The 26,188-nt window shown below is 36.9% G+C and overlaps 1 protein-coding gene across 3 annotated transcripts in view; it reads right to left on the bottom strand.

The window, feature by feature from the left end:
• Positions 1-26,188, bottom strand: part of wnt3a (wingless-type MMTV integration site family, member 3A) — a 186,170-nt gene that overhangs the window by 4,256 nt on the left and 155,726 nt on the right. The window lies entirely within an intron of this gene.

Raw genomic sequence — 26,188 nt, 5'->3', positions numbered from 1 at the left:
CGAACCCGGGTCTCCTAACTGCGAGGCAGCAGCGCCAACATGCCGCCCACAGCTGTTATGCAACAGAAATAACATATTAATTCTACATTGTTAGCTAAAAGTAAAAACAACCCTTGATCTAATTAAACAATTCTTAAAATTTGCATTCATTCTTGTAATACATGAAATAGGTCTTCTCTTGTGTTTCTTTTTCACTATTTCAGTCAGCCCTTCTTGTACATTATTATTCTTAATTTACCAAAACAGCATTATTTTCCGTATTTACAGCAGTTTAGTCAACTGTGTATTACTATAGCTGAGGCAGCTCTGAATGGTTCTCTATAAATTAAGAATTATTAGTGAAGGAGGTAATAATAATTTTCTGTAATGAATTATGTATGACTTCTAAAATATAGGTGATTTTACATCTTTTGAGGTGCTTGTATTCAATATTAAAACAGAATCTAGAACAATTTTAGTATAAAATTATACACCAGCTGAATCATGTTAATTGCTTGTTTTATAATTTAGGTTCTATGTGTCCCAGCCAGCTTTGATCATATGCAATAGTTTAAAGAGTGATTTTAATATTAACTGGCCTAAATCTGTAGAGCTTTGAATGTGACTTCAACTATGGACTCCTCTAGAGGTTTACTATCTCCTGGAATATTGCTGGGTGGAGTTTTTTTTTTTTTTTTTTACCTCTTCTTCATTATTAGCTTGTCATATCTCAACTATAGCATTAATAGACTTATACTGTCAAAATCTGTTTGTAAATCATTTAATCAAAGTTTTACTATCATATACTGTACAGTATGCAGAGTACAATGTGCAAGTATAATGAAATTCTTGTTTGAGTGTCTACCTTACAGAATGATACCATCAACTAACAATTAATGGTGCAATTAACAGTACAGTAATGTAACAATACAAAACAATAAATACTATCCATCCATCCATTATCCAACCCGCTATATCCTAACTACAGGATCATGGGGGTCTGCTGGAGCCAATCTCAGCCAACACAGGGTGCAAGGCAGGAAACAAACCCCGGGCTGGGCGCCAGCCCACCGCAGACAATAAATACTACAAAGGATAAAATACTGTGCAATAGCTAACAACATACAGAGGTAGAAAAGGACCAATGTTGTTAAACGTGGAATCACTGTAGTAGCTTGGGAATTAAGTAATAAAGTGAAAATTCTGAGATTCAGTAATAAGGTCACAGAAAACTAACAGGTTTGGGACTTGGCAGTACAATAATTGACACTGGAAGACAAAGTAAGATAATGTAGTGAAAAACACAGGATGATGATTTAAGCAATAAATAACAGTCAGTCATTGTCTAACCTGCTATATCCCAACACAGGACCACAGGGGTCTGCTGGAGCCAATCCCAGCCAACACAGGGCACAAGGAAGGAACAAATCCCGGGCAGGGCACCAGCCCATTGCAGGACACACACACTAGGGACAATTTAGGATCACCAATGCTCCAAACCTGCATGTCTTTGGACCGCGGGAGGAAACCAGAGCACCCAGAGGAAACCCACGCAATCATAGAGAGAACATGAAAACTCCATGTAGGGATGCAAACCCAGGTCTCCTAGTGTGTGCTTGGTGTGTATGTGTGTCCTGCGGTGGGCTGGCGTCCTGCCCGGGATTTATTCCTGCCTTGGCTCCAGCAAACCCCCTTGACCTTGTGTTAGGATATAGCGGGTTGAATAATGAATGGATGGATTGGACAGTCTATAACACACTCCTAAAATAAGGACTCTTTCCCTAATGATTCCCAGACAAAGTCAAATGTCCTCACTAAGATGGGACTCATCGTCCAATTGAAGAGAACTTGTATTTAAATTTTGTTTGATATAAACAGCCCCCACCCCCTTTTTCTGTTCTGTATATTCTTCCTAAAATGTGCTATACTCATCCCCATGTTTTTTATTTAACCATGTTTCTGTTACAGCTCTAATATCATAAATCTGCTCAGTTACAAACAACTCCAAGTCACTTATTTTATTTTTGATACTTCTAGCATTAAGGTAAGCTATTGTTAATGTGTTACTCAAATAAAATTCTTGAAATAAATACATGATATTCACTCACCTAAAGGATTATTAGGAACACCATACTAATACGGTGTTTGACCCCCTTTCGCCTTCAGAACTGCCTTAATTCTACGTGGCATTGATTCAACAAGGTGCTGATAGCATTCTTTAGAAATGTTGGCCCATATTGATAGGATAGCATCTTGCAGTTGATGGAGATTTGTGGGATGCACATTCAGGGCACGAAGCTCCCGTTCCACCACATCCCAAAGATGCTCTATTGGGTTAAGATCTGGTGACTGTGGGGGCCATTTTAGTACAGTGAACTCATTGTCATGTTCAAGAAACCAATTTGAAATGATTCGAGCTTTGTGACATGGTGCATTATCCTGCTGGAAGTAGCCATCAGAGGATGGGTACATGGTGGTCATGAAGGGATGGACATGGTCAGAAACAATGCTCAGGTAGCCCGTGGTATTTAAACGATGCCCAATTGGCACTAAGGGGCCTAAAGTGTGCCAAGAAAACATCCCCCACACCATTACACCACCACCACCAGCCTGCACAGTGGTAACAAGGCATGATGGATCCATGTTCTTATTCTGTTTACGCCAAATTCTTCAAAATAACATTTTAATGTCTCAACAGAAATCGAGACTCATCAGACCAGGCAACATTTTTCCAGTCTTCAACTGTCCAATTTTGGTGAGCTTGTGCAAATTGTAGCCTCTTTTTCCTATTTGTCGTGGAGATGAGTGGTACCCGGTGGGGTCTTCTGCTGTTGTACCTCATCCGCCTCAAGGTTGTGCATGTTGTGGCTTTACAAATGCTTTGCTGCATACCTCCGTTGTAATGAGTGGTTATTTCAGTCAAAGTTGCTCTTCTATCAGCTTGAATCAGTCGGCCCATTCTCCTTTGACCTCTAGCATCAACAAGGCATTTTCGCCCACAGGACTGCCGCATACTGGATGTTTTTCCCTTTTCACACCATTCTTTGTAAACCCTAGAAATGGTTGTGCGTGAAAATCCCAGTAACTGAGCAGATTGTGAAATACTCAGACCGGCCCGTCTGGCCCCAACAACCAGGAGTTCAGGAGATTGTCTTGACCTGGACCACACCCCTAAATGCATTGAAGCAACTGCCATGTGATTGGTTGATTAGATAATTGCATTAATGAGAAATTGAACAGGTGTTCCTAATAATCCTTTAGGTGAGTATATGTGTTTGATCTGTATTGTTCCTACTAGGCACCTACGTATGAATGTCCTACATCATAAAACAAAGAAAAAAGTTCTAAAATGGATTCCTTGAACCTCCTTTGTTATCACTGCCTCAATGCACAATATATTACATACTAATCAAATATATCAATTGAATGATGTACTTACATACTCAAAACTATAGTAGAGTATCACCAAACAGACTAAACATATAGTATACATGCAATATGAGCAATACAAACACCACGGCATGTGTAGGAGCTGCACACATGCAGCAAAGCAAAGATAGACAAATTTGACAACTCATGTTGCGTGGAACTCCCTCAATAAAGCAGCTTTCCTCACTGGTTATTTGCACCATAACAGGCAATATATTGCATGGTGTCATGGGACATCTGTTTCAACAGAACACACACAACTACGGAAATTCACAATTTGAATATTTCAAAATAGATTGAGAGGCTGTAGATTTATATAGTTTGAGAGACTCCATAGCCATGTCATGCTTTGATGGTCCTCTCTGGTTTATCAAGTAAACAATGAGCAAATTGACTGGGCATGTGGATGCTAAGATGCGGTGATGGAGAGAAAGAGCAAGAAACAAGATTTTTGCAGTGTTAGATAAGTTCACTAGCTATATACAACTTAAAAAAATAAAATGATTGCCAAACAAAGTTTCAAACAGAAGAAGCAAGGTGCACGTGAGAGTTTTGACTTATTTTTGAAGGAATTAAGTCATACTAGCCAACCCACGGCGTACCATACGCCGCATAATCAGGCTGGTTTTTTTAATGATTTTTAAGCACAGGGAGTAAATTTACATTTGAAAAATCTGTAATGTAATAAATCAGCAAGAAAAGCAACATTGTAACAATGCACGGAACGAACCAAAACACAATTGTCCGTGACTGAAAACTGGCGGACTGCCATCGAGCCTTCTCCTGCCAGACGGAAGGATGGGGGTGAACGGCACTCAGTCGCGGAGTGTGGAATGGGAGGAGAGAAGGACGTCCATTCAGCTCCCTGATTTCTTGTTCAGTATGCACTGCCTGCTCATGTGCCCACCTCCAACTCGTCACTTGAGTCGTTGTCGTCTTTACACAGTCTAGATGTAGCGGTCTTGGCTGCTTTTCTATATATAATCCACCAAGACACCCGACCACGGTAGTAGCGAGGTGGGAGGGGGTGTGTACAAAGGGTAGGGACGTAACCAGTGGGAGCGTATGAGTCGCACTTAGTGGGAATTCCACAGTTTGCAGCCCGAATGGGGTTCAACAGCTTACCCACGCCTCTCTGTGCCGGGTAGACACACGCTCAATCTCAATCATAATTATTTATTGAATGCTAAACACTTCTGGAAAGACACGGTTGTCTAAAACGGGTTGGTATGAGAATACAACAGTAAGTGAATGAAAAGATGGGACTCTGGAGAGAGCAAAATACAACACAATAGTGAACCCGCGGCATAACAAACACAGCATAATTATTTATTGATGGTTGAACACTTCTGGAAAGACACAGTTGTCTAAAAAGGGAGGGTTTAAGGATACAACAGAAAATGAATGAAAAGATGGAACTCTGGAGAGAACAACAATTGTCCGTGAGTGAAGAAGACGCATGTTTGTCACGGATGCGAATTACTGTATGTAGCGTGTAAAATAGTTTTCTATGGTGCACGAGGCTGTGTGTCGTAACCAAAAACGTGGTTTTCAAAGACTGCTTACTTCATTGTGTTTTAACCTCAGTTGTAAAGGATTGTTTTAAGGATCCCATGGGATACACAAACCGTTTTACACGCTGCATATGGCAACTCACCTCCGCGAGAAACATGCCTCTATGAACAGTCAAGGTGGCTCGGAGGTACATGAGGCCTCTACGACAGATGAATATAAATTTCTTTCTGTGTCGTCACGTCCGAATTGGTGGGCGTGGCTCTGTGAGTTGTCTTCGTATCCAATGGTGTTGGATTTGGTGGGCGTGGCTCTTCCCTGCATGCGCCATAGGTGTCTTGCTTGTCGGCGGCTTAGTGAATCCATGCCCGTCCCGGTGTGTTTTCCATGAGTGTCTTGCCTTAGTGAATTATATACAGTATATAGATTCTTATAGACTGTGAGTATGCTGACTCAGATGATATGTTAATTGATGTTATAATTGCAAGAGTCTGAGAAAAGAGAATGCAGGAAAGATTGCTAGATAGATGGTGAGGACTTCTTATTGGCTAAAGCTATAAAAAAATCCACTGCAGTTTGAATTGTCACAAAGACAAATTAAAATTTTAAGAGTAGCTGTACAAGTCTCAGCAATATTTTTCAGAAAGCATGCAACATATAGTAAAAAGTAAAAAAAAGGCAAAACACATATTACATAAACAGAAAAAACACAAGTCAGTCTAAACACCCAAAATAAGTGGAATCAAGGTATACGTCCTCCAAAAGGCTCTATATGTCCTAACTGTCACAACCCAAACAACTGCGTGTCTATTTGTCACAAGCATGCAGTTAATTCTTTGAGTGTGGAGCTAAACAAGAGGCATCAGAAGAGTAACACCTGGACATAAACCTGACACAAACAGATAATTCAGCAGCAGTAGCTGTTGCAGATGCTTAGTGAAGTATAGTTGTACAGGTTCAGTTTCACCATGTGCAGATTGGATTTGATATTGGGGCAAAGTGCTGACTCTGGATAGTTGACAGATACTCATGACCACAACGTTCACTTGAACGTTCAACCAGAACATTTTGCTCCTACTTGAACTACAAGATGGCTGCAATAGTTGTTTTAATTAACTTTAAGGTCTGTGAAATTAAAGCAGAGTTCGAAATTTTGGATCTGAAACAGGAATATTTTGTTCTGTGTCCCCACAGAAGCTTTATTAGTTTATAGACTTATAAAAGAGTATGTCAAAAAAGAGTCAAACATATGGTGAAATGGCAATACTGTAAAGCAGAATGTTCCAGTTGGACTGGATGATTTCCGGTAACTGGCACACACCACAGAAACTCTGCCAGGTAAATATACAATCAAGATTGACCCAAAATGCTAAAGGCTTAGTACTCCCAGTGCATTGGCAACCAGCTATTCTCAGCTGTTATTTATTCCAGACTATCCATAAATACATAAAAAAAATAATTGTTTAAGAAATTAGATTCAATTATAATCAATTATAATTAATTATAATTCAATTATAATTATAATCTGGAGTCCAAAATGGCCAAGCATTCAAAACGAGACTCTACAAATATCTAAACAAGAAGGTGGCATGGAACCACCTAACTTTCAATTTTATTACTGCACAGCAAATATACACACAATAAAGTATTGTAAATTGGCAGCAATTCCTGTCTTGCAATGTAAAACAAATTCTGTTCTGTTGCGTTCTTATGGTATTAACCCTTCAAAGGTCAGAACTTTTTGTGATGCCTACATAACTGCTCCTCTTTTCTTAACTATTGAGGCAGCCTCCCTGCATTCAAATCCAGAAAAGCTGCCTACAAATTTTAGCTCTAGCCTTTCTTTTATTCTAAACATGATAGCCCCTCTAAGAATTACACAGTCAAAGTCCAGAGTCCAGGCTTGGCTAAACCAGACAACTTGTTCTTTTAGACAGGAATGCATAAGAAAGAAAATGGAAGAAAGACTAACTTTGGGTGTCTTTTGGATCCTCAGTGACTGTCTACTTGGTCATCAGGAGTCTTTGTAAATGGTCAGGGTACATTATTATCCTGAGATTATTTCTACCATCATCATAAACCCAAAATTATTTTTACAACATTGAACACTCTTCGTGGATTCTGGTCCAAGTGCATTATTTAACTGAAAACACAGATGATATTGGGTCTTTCATTATTCTCCAATCTTGTGGATCACTGTTGGTAGCTTTTCTTCTTTTTATGCTACTTCTTCTTCTGCTACTATGACAAATGGAGTCTCTCAAAAGTCCATTTTGGCCCCCTCATTTTTTGGCCATTATATATTCCCTCTCAGATCGGTTAATTACCATCATATTATTGCATCATAATATTGCATTTTACTGCCATGACTGGTATGTTCTTCTGAGGCCAAATAATATGAGCCTGTGAACCGAGATACAGTTTGCCAAGTTAAACAGTAGGACTGAGATGCAGCCATGCCTTCAAGAAGGGAACTAAACTAAAATCATATGTCAGAAAGAGTACTGTTTTGTCCTATTAACTTGCAGATGACACAGCTAAGGGCCTAATTAAGGAAAGCACTGCACACCAAAAATAAAGAATAACGCAGCAAAGTGAAAAATCTTCTACTTGAACCAAGAGCAGCAACAATGTAACAAATCCACACAATATCAGGCATCACCTTTAAAGACTTTATCTGTTCTAAAATAAAGTAGAATTCTAAAAATGGAAATGGACAAATAAACAGCCAGCCTCTCTGAGTTGTATTTTTGTCATGTGTAATTTGTGAGCATGCCTTTATCGATCAAACAGAGGAAGCTCTGCAGTCTACTTGTGACTTTATGCTGTAGGAAGATAAGTAAATTAATCAAGGTAAGTAACATTCGATCGGGCTTTTGTAGAAGTAACACATAAATATTTCTTATGTAAAGACCATCAAAAAACATAATCACAAACGGGACTTTGCATGATACGTTGGCGAGCTCTGTAAACCGTGCTGCTTCGTTGGAGAACAGGTGTGGGGCAGACTGACTTGCAGGATGACGCCCGACCTCTTCCTGCATCCAAACAGTGCCATCTTTCACCTTTACTCCTGGTGCAGCTGCGTTGTTCTTATATGTGAGTGGATGTTTTTTTGTGGGGAAGGCTTCTGTTCTTTTTCTTTAATGTAGAAAACCTCATCTTCATCTGAGTTAGCCTCTGTTAAAGCAAGTCTTTATTTGAAAACTAGCAGTGTCAGATCGAGGCGAGCAAGAACACAACTGAGAGAATAAAACTGAATAAAAAAAAATGCTAACCTTTACAAGTAACATTCATTTACACCGTCTGTTACAGACTCAAATTAAATGTATGCTTTTATTGTATAATAGTAACAATAAGAGCAGATCACTACTCAAAACGTTTATTCTAGGACACGTGAAGGCTCAAACCTGTGAGATTTGAATAGGAGTCAGCAGTTCTTATGGCTGTACTACCACAGAAGTTGCAACAATAAGCCACACTAACCCAATTTCTTTTTCTCCTGTTATGGTCTTGAATAAAAGCGCACTTGTTCTGTTATACTTGTACCTTTTGTGAATGTGCTTATTTGACATTTGTTCTTCAGTCTTCACACATTATACACTTCATGTCAAAATTATGTCGTTAGTGCTAAAACATGAAAAACGTTTGTCTTTTAGATATGTGTTCAACATTTCTTTCATTTCCTGTCATCCTATGCTTACATAGATTTTTGTAATCACGGAACACACATTAAAATGCATATGTGTTCCAAATATCGACATATTTTTTAGCCTATGCAGCTCTAGGTACCTGACTCCCTGATAAACAAAGCTTGAGCTGGAAGAGGTTTTTGCATTTTTTGTGGCGATGGGAGGATGGGATAGCAGGTTCTTGCTGCTTGGGCTTATCGACACATGACAAGACAAAAGTTGCTGACGGAGAGGTGTAAGCGGAGATTTTTCATAAGCTTTGGTAATTCTAGTGTTAATTGCAGAGAATTCTGAACTCAAGTTTTGATCAGGGATAACACCAAGGAGGTTAACTGGCAGAATTGCAAGCTAAATTATTTAACTCTGCACTGTATTTAAACTGTAGTGCCCTTATAGTCTATGATCGTCAGTCTCTCTTGGATATTCGATCAACTCTTTTTAATTTTCACAAGTTGGAGATGGAGTGTGTTTTTAACAAACAACATGAGAATTTCAAAATTGTCATTCCGGACTGTATTCGCCGCTGGCCTTTAAACATTCTTTGGAGGAAATGGATGCAGTGGAGGATTTGCAATCAAGTTGAAAGCCCGCCTGCATGCGGGCTGTATTACAAGTCCGTTTTCCGAGCCGCTACAAGGTGGCTCTGTGATTTGGCGTCTCGTAGATCAGGTGCACCGGTGGCTTCGACCTGCTCTTCCCCTGTCCTCACCCTCTACCCCCCGGCTTGGATTCCCTGGGATCGGCCACTATCTCCGCAGATCTGGAGTTGACTCAGGTATGCTACGGTCGCTGTGTAGAATCTCTCTCTCACCCGACGCTGTTCCTTCACCTAAAATGGTGTTAATTAATGCTCGCTCAGCAGTAAACAAGACATTTCTGTTGAATGACTTTTTCTCCTCGCAAAATCTGGATTTTTATGTTCATTACTGAGTCATGGATTAAATGTGGTGATCTTACCCCCTTCGCTGAGTTGGTCCCGGTAGACTGTACATTTTTAGTCTATAATGACAATAAACCTCTTAGACATATACAAGAAGCTACTACTATAAACTATCATATGCATCCAGAGAATGCACCTATGGCCTCAGTGGTATGACCTAACAGTCAAGTACAGGAAAGGAACACCCATGGAGCTGCCTGACACCTTGTCCAGAACACATGTTTTGGAGAATAAGACAGAGCTAGGTAGCTTAGAGTGTATATCCACACTTAGCATTGTTTCAATTAGTGACCAGAATTATGTATAGGTGATAGAGTGCACAAAGGGAGTGTTAGGCTTTCTCCAGCAGATAATTCAGCGAGGCTGGCCGGACCTCAGACAGGAAGTCATTGGGACTCAGGAAGTCAGGTGAGTGAATTTGATGGCACTGAGTAGTTCAGGGCTGTGGAGTCGGTAGATAAATCCTTCGATTCCGACTCCTTAGTTTCTGGTACTTCTGACTCCGACTCTGCGAATCCAACTCCTCTGTATTTAATATGCTAATGTATTTTCCATGTTGATTAAAGGAAGGCAACATGCACGTCATTTACCCACAGAACTACTGGCTAGGAAGCTGATTCTCTACCGTATTGGCCAGTCTGAACAAAAGACAAGAACCCCTTAATATACATCCGGCCAAAGCACACACCTACACCTACATCATTACACTTGTTTACACTCAAATGAACTTGTTAAACACATTATAACTGAAATAAAATAAAAACACTTTTGTAATGTACCATAATCTAGATTACAATATGTGAATGTTGTATAATAGCTCAGATGAACTTCACACTAGTAGTAACACAATTATGCACTGGTCTTTATTCTTACATCAGATAAGTACTTAATTATGTCTATTGTTTGTGAAATGGGACATTTGAACTTGCTGTATTTTTTTTTCATTAAAATTTAAATTTATTAAGAGTCGGAGTCAGTACATTTTTGCCGACTCCGACCCCAACTCCAGGTACCCAAAATTGTCTCCGACTCCACAGCCCTGCCAAGTACAAAAGGTTGCATATAGTAGTAACTATAAGAGAACACATACTAAAACCTATACACCTTGAGATGTTACCTTGGGATAACAAAGAGTATGCATTGTACTTTTGAGATACTATACTAGCCAGGAATTAATTCACATATTAAAAACATGATCAAAAATTGCAGCAAGTGAGCCAATTTTTAAAACAGATTAACCAGGCAACCATTAAATCCAACATATGCACCAGAGCTACTGTTTAAAGAAGTAGACACTCACTTGTTTTAATATAAAGGTAAAAATTACATCATTATAGTGGATGATTACTCCAGATTCAATAAAATAGACAAAAAGTTTAAAGACCTGTACAGCCAGAAGAGTCCCTGAAAGTTCAGTTCAGCAGGTATAGCACCCCTGGAATGGTTACTTCACACAATATCCCACAATATGTGTCAAGGGAACTGTACACTGTCTGTCGGAGCTAGAACATCACATGCAAGACTTCTTCTTTGTATTGGCCTCAACAAAATGGTAAAGCAGAGCAGACAGTGCAACGTTTTGGAATAAATTACCAGACCAATACCTTGCACTGCTGGACTACAGAACTACATCATTTGAGTGGGTAGGCATTTTGCCACCTCAGCTTCTTATGGGCACGAGACCTTGCAATAACTTACCTGCTGCTTGTGTGTTTTTCACATCAGCATCCTACAACCCCTTAAAGGTAAAGTATCTGTTAGATAAAACAAAAAACACTAAAAAGTCTTATTATCTTCTTATTATGCTCTATATCTTCTTATTATGCTCTAAAATCCAAAGATTAACTCAGGATGTCACCTCATGATGGTAGCTGTAAATGGTACCCTGCACTTATGGGTAAACCACACAGTGCTCCAAGCTGTTGTGGACTGTGGAGATAAAGAATTACATCATAACTGTTATTGGAACTGCTCAAGAACTTCAATTGCCAACATGTTACGAAATTTAATGTGTGACAAGCCTTGGAGTGATCCTGCATAACCTTCACCAGAACAAGAAATACAATTCCCATCTAATCTAAAACCATATCTGTCACCACCAAAAGAACCTCCAACTTTCATTCAAGTTCACCCAGTTAAACAGTATGCAACCCTATTGGCCATATTGTGAAACCCCCTGATAGACTGAACCTGGTATTCTTACAAACAAGGAAACTGTATAATAGTTAGGGACAGGTATGCCAAAGACACTTTATGTAGAGATTTATTTAAATAATTGATTTTAAAAAATAAATGTAAATTATATGGAACCACTTGCAAGGTTACTATTAATGAATATGGCATCTTTTCTTGGCCTTTTGTCTGCTAAAAAAGGGGAGACATCATATACTGTGTCTGAAATGCATGATAGGCATGTTTAATATATATTGTTCCTGCTAGACACTAGTAGTGTGCATGTGTGAATTTGAAAAACAAAGATTTAAAATGGATTCCCTGTAAGTACTTGTAATTGCTGCCTCAATATGCAATATATTATACATGTATATCATATATGTATATATATTAACTGAATGCTGTGCTCACACATTCAAACAGAGTACCACCAAGATAGACAAACATATAGTACATATACAGCATAAGCAATACAAACACCATGGTGGGTGCAGGAGTTGCAAATAAGCAGAGGGAGACAAAAATTACCACTTACATATTGTGGAGCTCCCTCAGTATAGCGTCCTTTCCAATTTTGTCTGTAATAAAAGTTGCAGGAGTGGTTTTATACAATTTCTAATACCCATACTATAAGTTTTGAAAAATTATACTCTCTGTTGTATTATTATCAACAATCTGAATTAACAACTTTGTATGAACACATAATCTCTGTGCCAGAAAAAAAACAGTCTGGGCAAGAAATGTAATTATGGTTGCTAGAACTGCACCTTTCATTCAAAAAAATCAATGGTTTAAATCTTTGTGAATTCATATGTGTATACCTATTTTTTAATTACACAAGAGTATTTTTTTCATTAAAAAATCATTAATGGATGTGCCAGGCATTCTGTTAGGGTGGGCTTGGTCCCCGGAGGCCTGCCTAGAACTACAAGATTGCCTGGGTTCAAATCCCTCACCCATTCAAAAACCATGTGAAGTTCTTTCTTGTGTCTTTGTGAATATTCCTCCTACATTCTCAGATGCTGGTTATATTGATTGATTATCATAAATTAGTCTTTTGTCAGCAGACCCTATAATGGACTGTATTCTGTGTTGCTGGGATAAATTTCACCTTGATTGCATTTAGAAATGGTAGGCTGTGCAATCTGCCTAATTACTATTAAGATAAACATCTGGGAAGTATGGTTAAAGGTGAGAAAAAAATCTGCTTTTCACCAACTAGCTTTTTAAGTGAAAAGCCTGTTGTATGAACTTGCAAAGTACTGTAACAATGTCTGCATGTTAAACTCCTAACTTCATTTGTGCCAGTAGATCAGTTATAGATGAGATAATACTTTTCATTTTGTTCTCTGCATATAATAAGAGCTACTCTTTGAACCAGTTACTTACCCAAGATTTTTAATCTGCTTAACTGTTTTGGGACCTTTAAATAATATTAAGCCATGTAGGATGGCATTAGAATATACCATGTATCTGTTCTCTGACTGGTGTAAATTAAAACATATATTAATATGTTATATAACTTAACTTTACTGATAAAAGGAACTTTTAGAATATTAGAATATTAGAAAAATGTAGATGAAAACAGGCCATTTAGCCCAATAAGCTCACCAGTCCTATCTATTTAATTCCTCCAAAATAGCATGACATCTAGTTTTGAAAGCCTCTAACGTTCTCCTGTCTGCCACACTACTTGGTAACTTACATCATGTGTCTATGTTTCTCTGTGTAAAGAAAAACTTTGTAATGTTTGTCTGAAATTTAAAATTAACGCATTTTTCAACTGTGTTCCCATGTTCTTTATGAACTTATTTTAAAGTCATATCACTTCTTAATCTCCTTTTGCATAAACTAGAAAAGGCTCAGCTTATTTAATCTTTCCTCACAACTCATCACCTGCAGCCCTGGAATGAGCCTAGTCATTCTTCTTCTTTTTGTTTTGTTTTTATGTAGTTTTAGGAGCTTGAATACCAGAACTGTAGACAGAACCCCAGGAGCCTCATGCATAAACGATGCGTATGCACAGAAATGTTGTGTATGAACATTTCCATGTTCAAATCGCGATGTATAAAACCTACACTTGGTGTAAAGCCACGCACTTTTCCACGGTACCTCATACCATGTCGTACGCAAGTTCTCCGCTCGATTTTGCAGACTGGTGGCACGCAGCGTCAAAGCAGTGCTACTGTTCCTGTGTGGTTTATCTTTATTTCTTGGAGCCACATTCCTGCCGCGGCTTTATAAATACATTGAAACTAACCGCGTATTGTTTATTAGTGTAATGCATCTGATTGTAATTAACTTGTAACAATATAATAGCCCAGGGAATAGCCATAGTATTTCAAATACCATAACTGTTTTAGTGTTGTTACTCTCACTGCACCTTTTTTTTCTTCTTTCAGCTGCTTCCGTTAAGGGTTGCCACAGCAGATCATCTTTTTCCATATTACTCTCACTGCACCACTCAGAGTATTTATATGAGGTGTGGCAGAAAAGTAATGAGACTGATTTTTTATTTACCAAAGTTTTTATTTGTTTCAAACATCAATATTATCCGCTTCAAAGTAGTTCCCTTGGGCAGCTACACACCGATGGAGACGTTGTTCCCACTGTTGGTAGCAGCGCTGGAAGTCTTCAACCGGTATGGTCTTCAGCATGTCTGTTACACTCTTTTGGATGTTTTCTAAAGATGTCCTTTGAGGACATTTTTCAGTTTAGGAAAAATGAAAAAGTCACACGGACTGAGGTCAGGTGAATAAGGGGGCTGGGGAACCACAGGAATGCGTTTTTTCGATTGTCAACCTCAATTGTGAGGTTTTTCTGCACCATTTTGGCACAGACCTTTCGCATGTGGAAATGTTCAGTCAAAATTTGATGAACAGTAAATCTGTTCAAATTTGATTGTTCACTCAACATTCTTAATGTTAAACGACAGTCTGATCTCACAAGAGTGTTCACACGTTCAATGTTTTCATTGGTTTTCGAAGTTGAAGGCCTCCCTGAAAAACTTGAGCTCGGGATAAAGAATGTTCCCCATAGGCCTGTTTTAACTTTTCAAACGTCACACTTGCCGATTCTCCAAGCTGAACACAAAATTTAATGGCACAACGTTGCTCCAAATTCCGCTGTTCCATTTTGCGTAATGCACAACCAAAAACACAACTTCGCTAATAGCAGTCACAAAAATCACGTAGTTAACGGAAGGAGTTGAAACTCGCACTGAGCTATGGGAGGGTACTGATACACGTGCTCTATCAAGGACAACAGCGCAGCGTTGCCAGATCACTTGCAGTGTTGCCAGTCTCATTACTTTTCTGCCACACCTTGTATCACTGTATCTGAATGGGGAATCACAGCAGTCGGTGATCGGAAAGAGAATTATCGGGATACAGCATCAAGCGCACCCTGCCTCAGCCATGGCAAAACGTTTCAAAGACTTTCCTGTATGGACCTCGCGGTTCAGAAACAGTCAATCAGTCCATCAAGTGCTCCTTGTAGAACTGTTTGTACTTATAAGTAAAATTACCCCACTGTAAACTTGCACTACAGTTATAATATTGCACAACCTGTGCCACTTTATAAAGCACGTATTTACATATGATGACAATATCATTTTTAAGATGAAATGCAGCAAAATATGTTGATTATATTATATAGATAAAACTTTAACTTCATTTAAATAATCTGTATTGTTAATAATTAAACATGTGAGGACACGGTTCTGCAGCGCTAGCTAGTTCACGGATTGAGCCTACCTTGTACTGTATTCTTTCTTGGGCTGACACGACACTGGAAGGATAGATGGACAGAATAATTAAACTTGTACTACAAAGATATTTCAACGTTCCTTAAAAGTTTTCAAGAATCGTCGTTGTAAGCTTACAGATGGCTTAACGTCTATTACAGAGTTGATTGTGTATTGATTGGGTATTTGGAGAAAGAAAAGTAAGGACAGGAATTGGAGATTAGTACTTTTGAAAGAGACAGTACTGCTACAATAATTTCATCGAAGGTCGTGCACAATCACACACTGTATTCCCCTGAACATTACTGTCTCTTTCACTTTTGAATATGTGACATTTATATATATTAAAAATAGCAGGGGCCCTAGCACTGACCCCTGTGGAACACCACTCTTAACATCGGCCAGTTCTGATGAGGTTCCTCGCACCATCACCCTCTGCTTCCTGTGTCTGAGCCAATTCTGCACCCATCTAAAAACCCCAGTGTGCAGTGACTTCTTTAAAATATGCATAATGAGTTAATATTTGTATTCGCTAATCTCCTTAAACACTTGTAGATAAACACTATCTGGTCCGTGTAATCTGATTTCAACCTGTTTAATGTGAGCAGTACTTCTCCCTCTGTTTACAGGGAGATATTATAGCCATGGGGGACTTTGTCCAAATATTAACTGGGATAACCTTGCAGATGGATGAGTTCAAGAGCAGGAGTTTTTAGAAGTAATCAGTGACTTTTTTTAACACAGTATCTTAAAGCACCAGCATGGGGTGAAGCTTGTCTGGATTTAGTATTTTTCAATAATAGAATTGAGGGTGTAGAGGTGAATGAACTACTAGGGTCAAGTGACCATAATATAATACATTTCTCATTATTTTTTAAGAGTGCAGATGCAAAGACTAAAATTGTTAAGTTGAACTTTGGTAGGGCAAATTTTGACCAGATGCGACAAAGTCTAAGGAGGATAGACTGGGATAAGCTTTTAAGTGTGGAGGCAGTCGAGGAGCAGTGGAACAGGTTTAAAAATGTTTTACATGTAATGCAGGACAGATACATACTTAAATTTGGAATTAATAGGACAGTTTTAAAAACTTCACAGTGGATTAATGTAGATTTAAAAAAGAAGCTGCAAAGGAAAAATAAAACTGCTTTAAAAGGCATATAAGACTAATAACTCCACAGTGTACTGTAGAGCATATGAGAACATGAGAGCAACCATTTAGAAGGACATCAGGGAGTTCGAGAGGAATATAGCAGATAAGGTGAAAGAAGACCCTTAGCGATTCTTTCAGTATTTTAATAATAAAAGAACGGTCATGGAGGAGGTGAAGTGCATCAGAAATAGGGGGGATTAAAACATACAGACAATGAAATAGTAGATGGTACCAGTAGGACCACATAATATTTACCCACCATTTCATAAGGGGGGTAGCGAGTACATATAAAAACCCTTGACACATATTTTTAGGAAGTCACTGCACACTGCAGAGATTCCTAAGGATGGGAAAATGGCAAATAACTTTTTTTGCCAAGCAACTATAGGCCAGAAAGCTTAACATGCATTACAGGAAAATTAATGGAAGAAATTAATAAGGATAAGATTGAGCAACACCTGGCAAGAACAGGAGTTATTAGGAACAGTCAGCATGGGTTCAGAAGAGGGAGGTCGTGTTTTACTAACATGCTGGAATTCTATGAGGAGGCAACAAAAGGATATGATCAAAGTGGAGCTTATGATATCATTTATTTTGACTTTCAGAAAGCATTTAATAAGGTGCCACATGAGAGGTTGGGCATCAAATTAAAAGAAGTGGGAGTTCAGGATGATGTTTTTAGATGAATGCAGAATTGGCTCAGACACAGGAAGCAGAGGGTGACGGTGCAAGGAACCTTATCAGAATTGGCTGATGTTAAGAGTGGTGTTCCACAGGGGTCAGTGCTAGGGCCGCTGCTATTTTTAATATATATAAATGATTTAGATAGGAATATAAGTAACAAGCTGGTTACATTTGCAGATGATACCAAGATAAGTAGATTAGCAGATATTTTGGAATCTGTATATTATTACAGAAGGACATGGATAACATACAGGCTTAGGTTGATTTGTGGCAGATTAATGTCAGTAAATGTAAAGTATTACACATAGGAAGTAAAAACGTTAGGTTTGAATGCACAATGGGTGGTCAGAAAATCGAGAGTACACTTTATGAGAAGGATTTAGGACTCGTAGTGGACTCTAAGCTATCAACTTCCCGACAGTGTTCAAAAGCCATTAAGAAGGCAAACAGAATGTTAGGTTAAACAGCACAATATGTGTTGTACAAGTCCAAAGAGGTTATGCTTAAGCTTTAAAATGAACTGGTGAGGCGTAGCCAAAGGACATAGCACCAGTAGAAATTCTCCAGAGAAGAACAACTAGGCTGATTCTAGGGCTACAGCGGTTGACTTATGAGGAAAGATTAAAAGAGCTGAGCCTCTACAGTTTAAGCAAAGGAAGATTAAACGGTGACATGATTTAATTGTTTAAAATTATGAAGGGAATTAGTACAGAGAATCAAGACTGTTATTTTAAAATGTGTTCATCAAGAACATGGGGACACAGTTAAGGGTAAATTTCGCACAAACATTAGGAAGTTTTTCTTCACACAAAGAATGATAGACACTTGGAATTCTCTGCATTCATGTGTGCCTGAACCTCTCTTCACTGGTACTCACTCTCATCAACACATTCTTACAAAGCCTGCTTCTAAGACTCTGTCAAAAAGAAGAGCCAAAAGATTTTAAGCAAAAAGAGATTTTTAAGCAAAAGAAATTTTTCAAACAAAAGAAGAATAAGAGGTGACATGATTAAAGTGTTTAAAATGATGAAGGGAGTTAGTACAGTGGATCGAGACTGTTATTTAAAATGAGTTCATCAAGAACAAAGGGACACAGATAAAAACTTGTTGAGGTTACATTTTGCACAAACATTAGGAAGTATTTCTTTACACAGAGAACCATAGACACTTGGAATAAGCTACTAAGTAGTATGGTAGACAATAGGAATTTAAGGACTTTAAGGACTCAACTTGATGAGTTTTTTTAGAAGAATTAAGTGGACAGGACTGGCCAGCTTTGTTGGGCTGAATGAACTTTTCTCGTCTAGGTTGTTCTATTGTTCCAATGTTCATTATTTTCAAGGCATCTTTCTCGCCTCCTGTCTAGCTCTGTTTTTTCCATCTTTGAATGCAACTTTTTCAGCAAGTGCCTTTACTCCTCCTTGTGCATCTCACACTCCATCCTTTGTTACATCCACAAAGCCAAGCTGACCAATCACCTATCTCTGCATAAACAGAAAACTTAATGTGTTATTGTCATGTAGATTTTAGTGAGTAAATAAATTAAATATGTGTGTAGTACATCCATCTATCCATTTATTGTAGATGCTTTTGAAATTCGTGTAGAGCATACTCATGCAGAAATCACAGTCACTTATACTACCCCAAGTTAAATTTGCCAATTAAACTAATTTTCATGTGAAAACTATAGCATCCAGTTACTTAACGGTGGATCCATCTTTTGTGAACCAAGACTTTGTGTAAACTAAATGATACATTAATGTATTTCTGTCCTCTGAAGGATACAATTAGATATTTCTGACAGGACTTTGGAAACAGCTGTATTTCTTTGTGTTCTGCAGTAATCTCAAAATATGCCAGGTGTGGAATTTTAGTTTGTATTTATTTGGCGGAAACAAGCAAATAATAACAATCCTCTCTATTTATGTGCAAAGGAAGGTAAGGGTGGGGATTGGAAAAGGACAAAAAAGAAAATTCCAACAAAAACAATATATTGACTTGTGGAACACCAATAGTCAGTAGAGAAATAATCAAATAATGTTTCACATCATTAACCCACAAACAGAACTATTTATAAAGTCAAAATATTGATACTATTCAGTTGTTGCTACCAGGTCAAAGACTTAAAGTTCTAAAAATGAAAAGCAAATAGTTCAAATACTCATTTATCCCAAATACTATTAATTTTCTAAATACTTTCAACTTTAATAAACATCCACAGGCTTAAATCATGGGCTAAACAGTCATTATTTGCAGCAGTAATTAGTCAAGTTTGGTTAACTTTTATGAGTAATATCTCTGATCTAACATTTCATTGCAAGTTCTCACTGCTATATTATATTTATTTGTATTAAGTTTATGTTTGATGACTGTTCTTTGTGATTTATTTTAATGTTCTGTCATTGTCTGTACAGTGGTGTGAAAAACTATTTGCCCCCTTCCTGATTTCTCATTCTTTTGCATGTTTGTCACACAAAATGTTTCTGATCATCAAACACATTTAACCATTAGTCAAATATAACACAAGTAAACACAAAATGCAGTTTTTAAATGATGGTTTTTATTATTTAGGGAGAAAAAAAAATCCAAACCTACATGGCCCTGTGTGAAAAAGTAATTGCCCCCTGAACCTAATAACTGGTTGCGCCACCCTTAGCAGCAATAACTGCAATCAAGCATTTGCAATAACTTGCAATGAGTCTTTTACAGCGCTCTGGAGGAATTTTGGCCCACTCATCTTTGCAGAGTTGTTGTAATTCAGCTTTATTTGAGGGTTTTCTAGCATGAACCGCCTTTTTAAGGTCATGGCATAGCATCTCAATTGGATTCAGGTCAGGACTTTGACTAGGCCACTCCAAAGTCTTCATTTTGTTTTTCTTCAGCCATTCAGAGGTGGATTTGCTGGTGTGTTTTGGGTCATTGTCCTGTTACAGTACCCAAGATCGCTTCAGCTTGAGTTGACGAACAGATGACCGGACATTCTCCTTCAGGATTTTTTGGTAGACAGTAGAATTCATGGTTCCGTCTATCACAGCAAGCCTTCCAGGTCATGAAGCAGCAAAACAACCCCGGACCATCACATTACCACCACCATATTTTACTGTTGGTATGATGTTCTTTTTCTGAAATGCTGTGTTCCTTTTACGCCAGATGTAACGGGACATTTGCCTTCCAAAAGTTCAACTTTTGTCTCATCAGTCCACAAGGTATTTTCCCAAAAGTCTTGGCAATCATTGAGATGTTTCTTAGCAAAATTGAGACGAGCCCTAATGTTCTTTTGCTTAACAGTGGTTTGCGTCTTGGAAATCTGCCATGCAGGCCGTTTTTGCCCAGTCTCTTTCTTATGGTGGAGTCATGAACACTGACCTTAATTGAGGCAAGTGAGGCCTGCAGTTATTTAGACGTTGTCCTGGGGTCTTTTGTGACCTCTCGGATGAGTCGTCTCTGCGCTCTTGAGGTAATTTTGGTCGGCCGGCCACTCCTGGGAAGGTTCACCACTGTTCCATGTTTTTGCCATTTGTGGATAATGGCTCTCACTGTGGTTCGCTGGAGTCCCAAAGCTTTAGAAATGGCTTTATAACCTTTACCAGACTGATAGATCTCAGTTACTTCTGTTCTCATTTGTTCCTGAATTTCTTTGGATCTTGGCATGATGTCTAGCTTTTGAGGTGCTTTTGGTCTACTTCTCTGTGTCAGGCAGCTCTTATTTAAGTGATTTCTTGATTGAAACAGGTGTGGCAGTAATCAGGCCTGGGGGTGGCTACGGAAATTGAACTCAGGTGTGATGCACCACAGTTAGGTTATTTTTTAACAAGGGGCAATTACTTTTTCACACAGGGCCATTTGGTTTGGATTTTTTTTCTCCCTAAATAATAAAAACCATCATTTAAAAACTGCATTTTGTGTTTACTTGTGTTATATTTGACTAATGGTTAAATGTGTTTGATGATCAGAAACATTTTGTGTGACAAACATGCAAAAGAATAAGAAATCAGGAAGGGGGCAAATAGTTTTTCACACCACTGTAAAACCTGACACCCATGGGCCCATAAAATTAAAGTGAAATAAATTGATTTGAATTGAATTGAATGACTGACACTATAGCCCATGACTATGTATCTCCCTGGGTGGCCTTAAGACAGCCTGACACATATCTGGCATTTAATATCAAACATCTTTACACTATAAACTTGGGCAACAATTCAGGATCCCTCATAATAATAGCTTAGACAGTTTAATAATATCCCTTCCCTCTTTTTGGGAACCTACAGCTTTGAGATATCAGTGTGTCATAAAACACTTATGGATGGTACTCTTCAGTTCCCACAAGTAAATACAAAATAAAACTTGGTATTATGAAATCTATAACACTTAAACTTGTTTTTTATAGCTTATTTCTGGCATACAGTATTTGATTTATTGTGCTGTTATTGTGTGCACCTTACTGTGATAGTTTGTTAAATGTTTTGTAAAATGTTACATGAAACAAGGATTAGTTTATTATACAAAAACATACAACATAAATAATTTAGTGTATAACTAATTCACAAATTGCATGATTTGTTTTTAGATTGTACAAAGTATGAAAGAACAGCTTTCAACAATAACACAAAATTCTGCTGAATTATTACAAGTTTTATGTAAAATGGTTTATATATTCAAGTAAAGAGTGCATTACTTTTCATTACCTGTTTCACTAATAAATATAATTTATATTTGTGTTTTATTTTATAGAATAAACTTGAACTCACTTGACCTCAACCTTTACTCTATGAGCCATTTAACAAAACATACATGTACATGCTGTGTTATGGATATATCCTGAGACTGATGAGTCTTCTCTATGCACTTTTAAGTTTGGGGTAAAGAAGGTATATTAGATAAGAATGATGGAAGTTTTGAGTTAAGGTAGACAGAGGTTTCAATATAAGGCAGTACTACTTATTGATCATGGGGCCAGAGAGTGGCAACGTGTTGCATGTTCATTAGCACATGCAAGTAAGAACTTTACTATACTCTATACATGTGATAATATTGTTCCTATTAATCTATTAAAATTATAACCTATACTTGTTCTGAATTAATAAGATTTTACTTTAAAACCAATTTTTTTTCACAATTTTGAAAGTCAAAACAAAACAAATAATACTCCAATTATCAAATCACAATATATTACTGTGATTCTGCACTCGTAGGCATACTTTGAGAATTTCAGTTAAAAAAAGAACACATCAAACCTACAAAACACTCAGAATGTCTTTCTTATAATTTCTGATAGTTCATATGGATAAAAATATTTTTTACATATTAAATATGAGCAGCTTCATCTACCATGGAATGTTTATTTACTGTATTTAAGCAAAATATAATTTTTTTTAAAATGTTTGCTCTATACAAGGTGAGTTTTATATGTTATGCTAATTTGTTTTATAGATGATACTGTATATAATGAAAGCAGTTTGTACAGAACATTGACTGTCACTATATTAATTACTACTGAACTACTTAACTAGCCACCTATAAAAGAAACACTATTTTATTATAGTTTACCTAACTCCCCCTTTATTTTAATAATTATATATAGTGTAATGTGAGGATAACGATGCTAGAATATATGTAAATGTTTTAATCATAAATGTAGTTTTTATAGCCTATCCAATAAGAATGTTTATATACAAAGTTATTTTACTTAACTTGCATTTGTAAACAAAGACCACCCAGAGTTTTTAGGAGGAAAACAATGAAATAACCAAAGAATAGCAATAAAATGACTTTGGCACCCAAAACAAGAGTAAAATGACAGATTATAGTCTAAGGCAAGTTTATAAAATATCTTGACAAATGAAGACAGGGCTTGGGCCTACCTGAGAATGGAATGCACAGATCTGCTTTAAGTGTCTCGATTGCATGTGACAGCCACCCCCTTCTTCTCTCTGCCTGGTTGGTATAGCAAATCGTCCTTATTACCTGCTGTGGGCATGAATCCCTCTTTGTGCCGCCACTGTCACGCCACATTATGCCAACAATAGCCCCAAATATTTTATATGAAATTCACCCTCACTAGTGATTAGCAAGGACCAAGTTAAGTCATAGCAACACAGAACTATGCACTAGCTGGGCCCATGTTGTCGGAGGAATGGGAAATCCCTATTCAAATGGTTTAATAAAACAATTTAAAGGGCGTGTGAATTGTGAAAAGCTCTTTCTCTTCAACTTAATCTCATAGTTGTGAAGATATTGTGTTTAGAGAAGGCCCCAGCAGGGTGTGGGGCAAGGTCCCCCATCAATTCCATTTACTGCACCCCATCTTTCTTTCTTACACTAAGTTAATGATAAACTAGTGTGCTCGCCTCCCCAAAGCATAAGTGAACATACACTCCATGAAAAGAGGGACTCCTCTCACATCCTAAAGTGTAACAATTTCTCATCAAAAAGTCAGAGGCCATAACCTGAAATCAAAGACCTTTGAAGACCTGATCAACTTAATCAACACACCCCAAATTAGGTTAATTTATTTTTTGAATTATGCAATTCAATAATAATATATTTAATAATAATAATAACCTTTATTAAAGTATTTCTCTCAAATAATGCATACTGTATATTTTGGTTACTCAACAGTAAAAATAGTGTTAAATTGTAGTTCTGTAGTGTGATTATTTACAACAGGAAAACTTAAACAGTGCCAAATAAATTTATATAAATTAGAATAATAAAGTACAAACAAACTTATTAATGCATAAAAACACCCACGATAATAAACAATACATTAACTAATCACCTATATATCACTGATGTAAAATTAAGTGGAATATTAGTGTTTAAATTATCAATTTATATATTTTATATCACTAAATATTATACATGATATTATTCAACACTGTATTTATTTATCAACTAAAACTAGTACATAAAAAAGTACAACTTGATTTTGAAAAAATGATTAGATGAAGCAAATCCTATCTAAACAAAGGTAACGTAAGTGAAAAATATCTCAACATGTGTAATCTAATTATGCTAAACGGTATCTAAAATTAGAATACCATAAAATAGCGTACATAAAAATAAAATTGGAGGATCACAATTCTTCATACACAAAGAATTAATCAAAATAAGAAAGCCATCCTTACACCCTGCACTGAATGCTATTGCAAAGTAACCAATTAAATTTAAACAGCCCACATTATAAAGAGTAATGGCTAACCTGACAAATAAGAAACCATAACTGTCAGACTCAATTCGTAACGATTTTAAGAATATTCCTAATAATAAAATTCATGAAATGGTGTAAAAATGGAAATTCTGCAATTATCCTCTGGTTGCTGTATAACATTTTTAAATATGCTTAGTTCAGTATGTGCAATACATACTATATCAATATATATTTCTATTAATATATAAATATATCTAAAATTATATATACAGTATAGCATATATGTGAAGTAAAATGAAACTCAACAAAACTCTCTGAATTGCAAACTTACCTTTTTCAGATAAAATACAGGATTTACATGCAAACCATAATTGTAAAGTTAAAAAAACTGCTAAACATGCTAGTCATAATTTATGATAGCTAGTGGATGACTGGAATAAAAAAAATGGGAGAAATAGGTTTAATTCCAAGTTAGTCATTTAGAGAAAATCTTGCACACAAAAAGCATTTGGACTATCTATATGTTGCATTTGCTACTAACCATCTCTAAGTTTCATAAAAGTTTGAAGTTTATATGGCAAATAACTTTTTATAATTCAAGGTGAAGTAGCATAGATAACTTATTAAGTGTCCTATTACTTTGCTAGCCTGGATATGCTCATTGTAATTAACGTCTGTCTTCTTTCTTCCCTGAGGCATAAGATACATTTTTTTTTATTTCACAGTCAATGGTTTATGAATTTATAGGATTATAGGAGTAACGTCTGGACTCGCTCTGAGAGTCAAAAAGAGAAACTGGCAAAAAAAGCCTATGCTGTGAATTTTCAATTCAAAGGTTTGTCAATTTAATCAATTTTTACACAAAATTCTAAAACTTTTTATATTTAGAAGGAGAAATACTTTAAAGAAACATTTAAACTAACAAATTACTGTTTATAGTGCAAGTATGTACACATTTTCTACAGTTATTGTTTAAATGTATAATTGACTTGCTGAATGACATGAAGTAACAGGGCAGTGGTTTGCAGTTGATCTCTTCATCTATTAAAATACTACATGTATGACTAAATAAAAGGCTAAAATGGCTTCTAACTTTGTCATACACTTCCACAGGGTGAAAAATATTTTATACAACTTTAGTTTACATTTAAAAACAATAACTCAGACTTGGATGTTTTAAACTCAAAACATAATAGTTTCCTGGTGAAAAGAAATATTAGGAAATTGGTAAGTGGTGTCCCAGGATTACGGCAATTGAAGCAACTCAAAGAAGATGGTGTTCAGAGATTCTCTGTTGTGTTCAGTTTTAATCCTTTGTCAGGTGAACCCATTCGTTCTGCAAATGCTATAGAATTATACTAGTACCAATGGTCTTGATGGATCATTGCTTGACAATGCTAAATTTGACTAGTTAGAAATCTAAAAAAAGCAAATATAACATTATTCATTAATTTTTAAATTATACTTTCAACTATATGCTAAAACCATTATACTAATGCCACAAGGTTGAGACTCGTGGACATGTCAGACTTGTTAAATGCATAATGTGTATGATTTGAGCTTGTCACTCTACTCATAAACTTAAGGATTTGAAAATGCTTTCTTTTAAGGCATAAAAAAGTAATGTAAAATAATGCCAACAACACTGTGATACATAGAAGGGATTATAAATTAATTTAATTCTAAATGGTAATAGGATAACTCCATCTCACTGCAATAATTCTGAAAACAG

Source organism: Polypterus senegalus, chromosome 5 (genome assembly GCF_016835505.1).
Source record: "Polypterus senegalus isolate Bchr_013 chromosome 5, ASM1683550v1, whole genome shotgun sequence".
Classification (NCBI taxonomy): Eukaryota; Metazoa; Chordata; class Cladistia; order Polypteriformes; family Polypteridae; genus Polypterus; species Polypterus senegalus.
The sequence above is the reverse complement of the archived record's forward strand: the minus strand, read 5'-3'. Positions and strand labels throughout refer to the sequence as shown.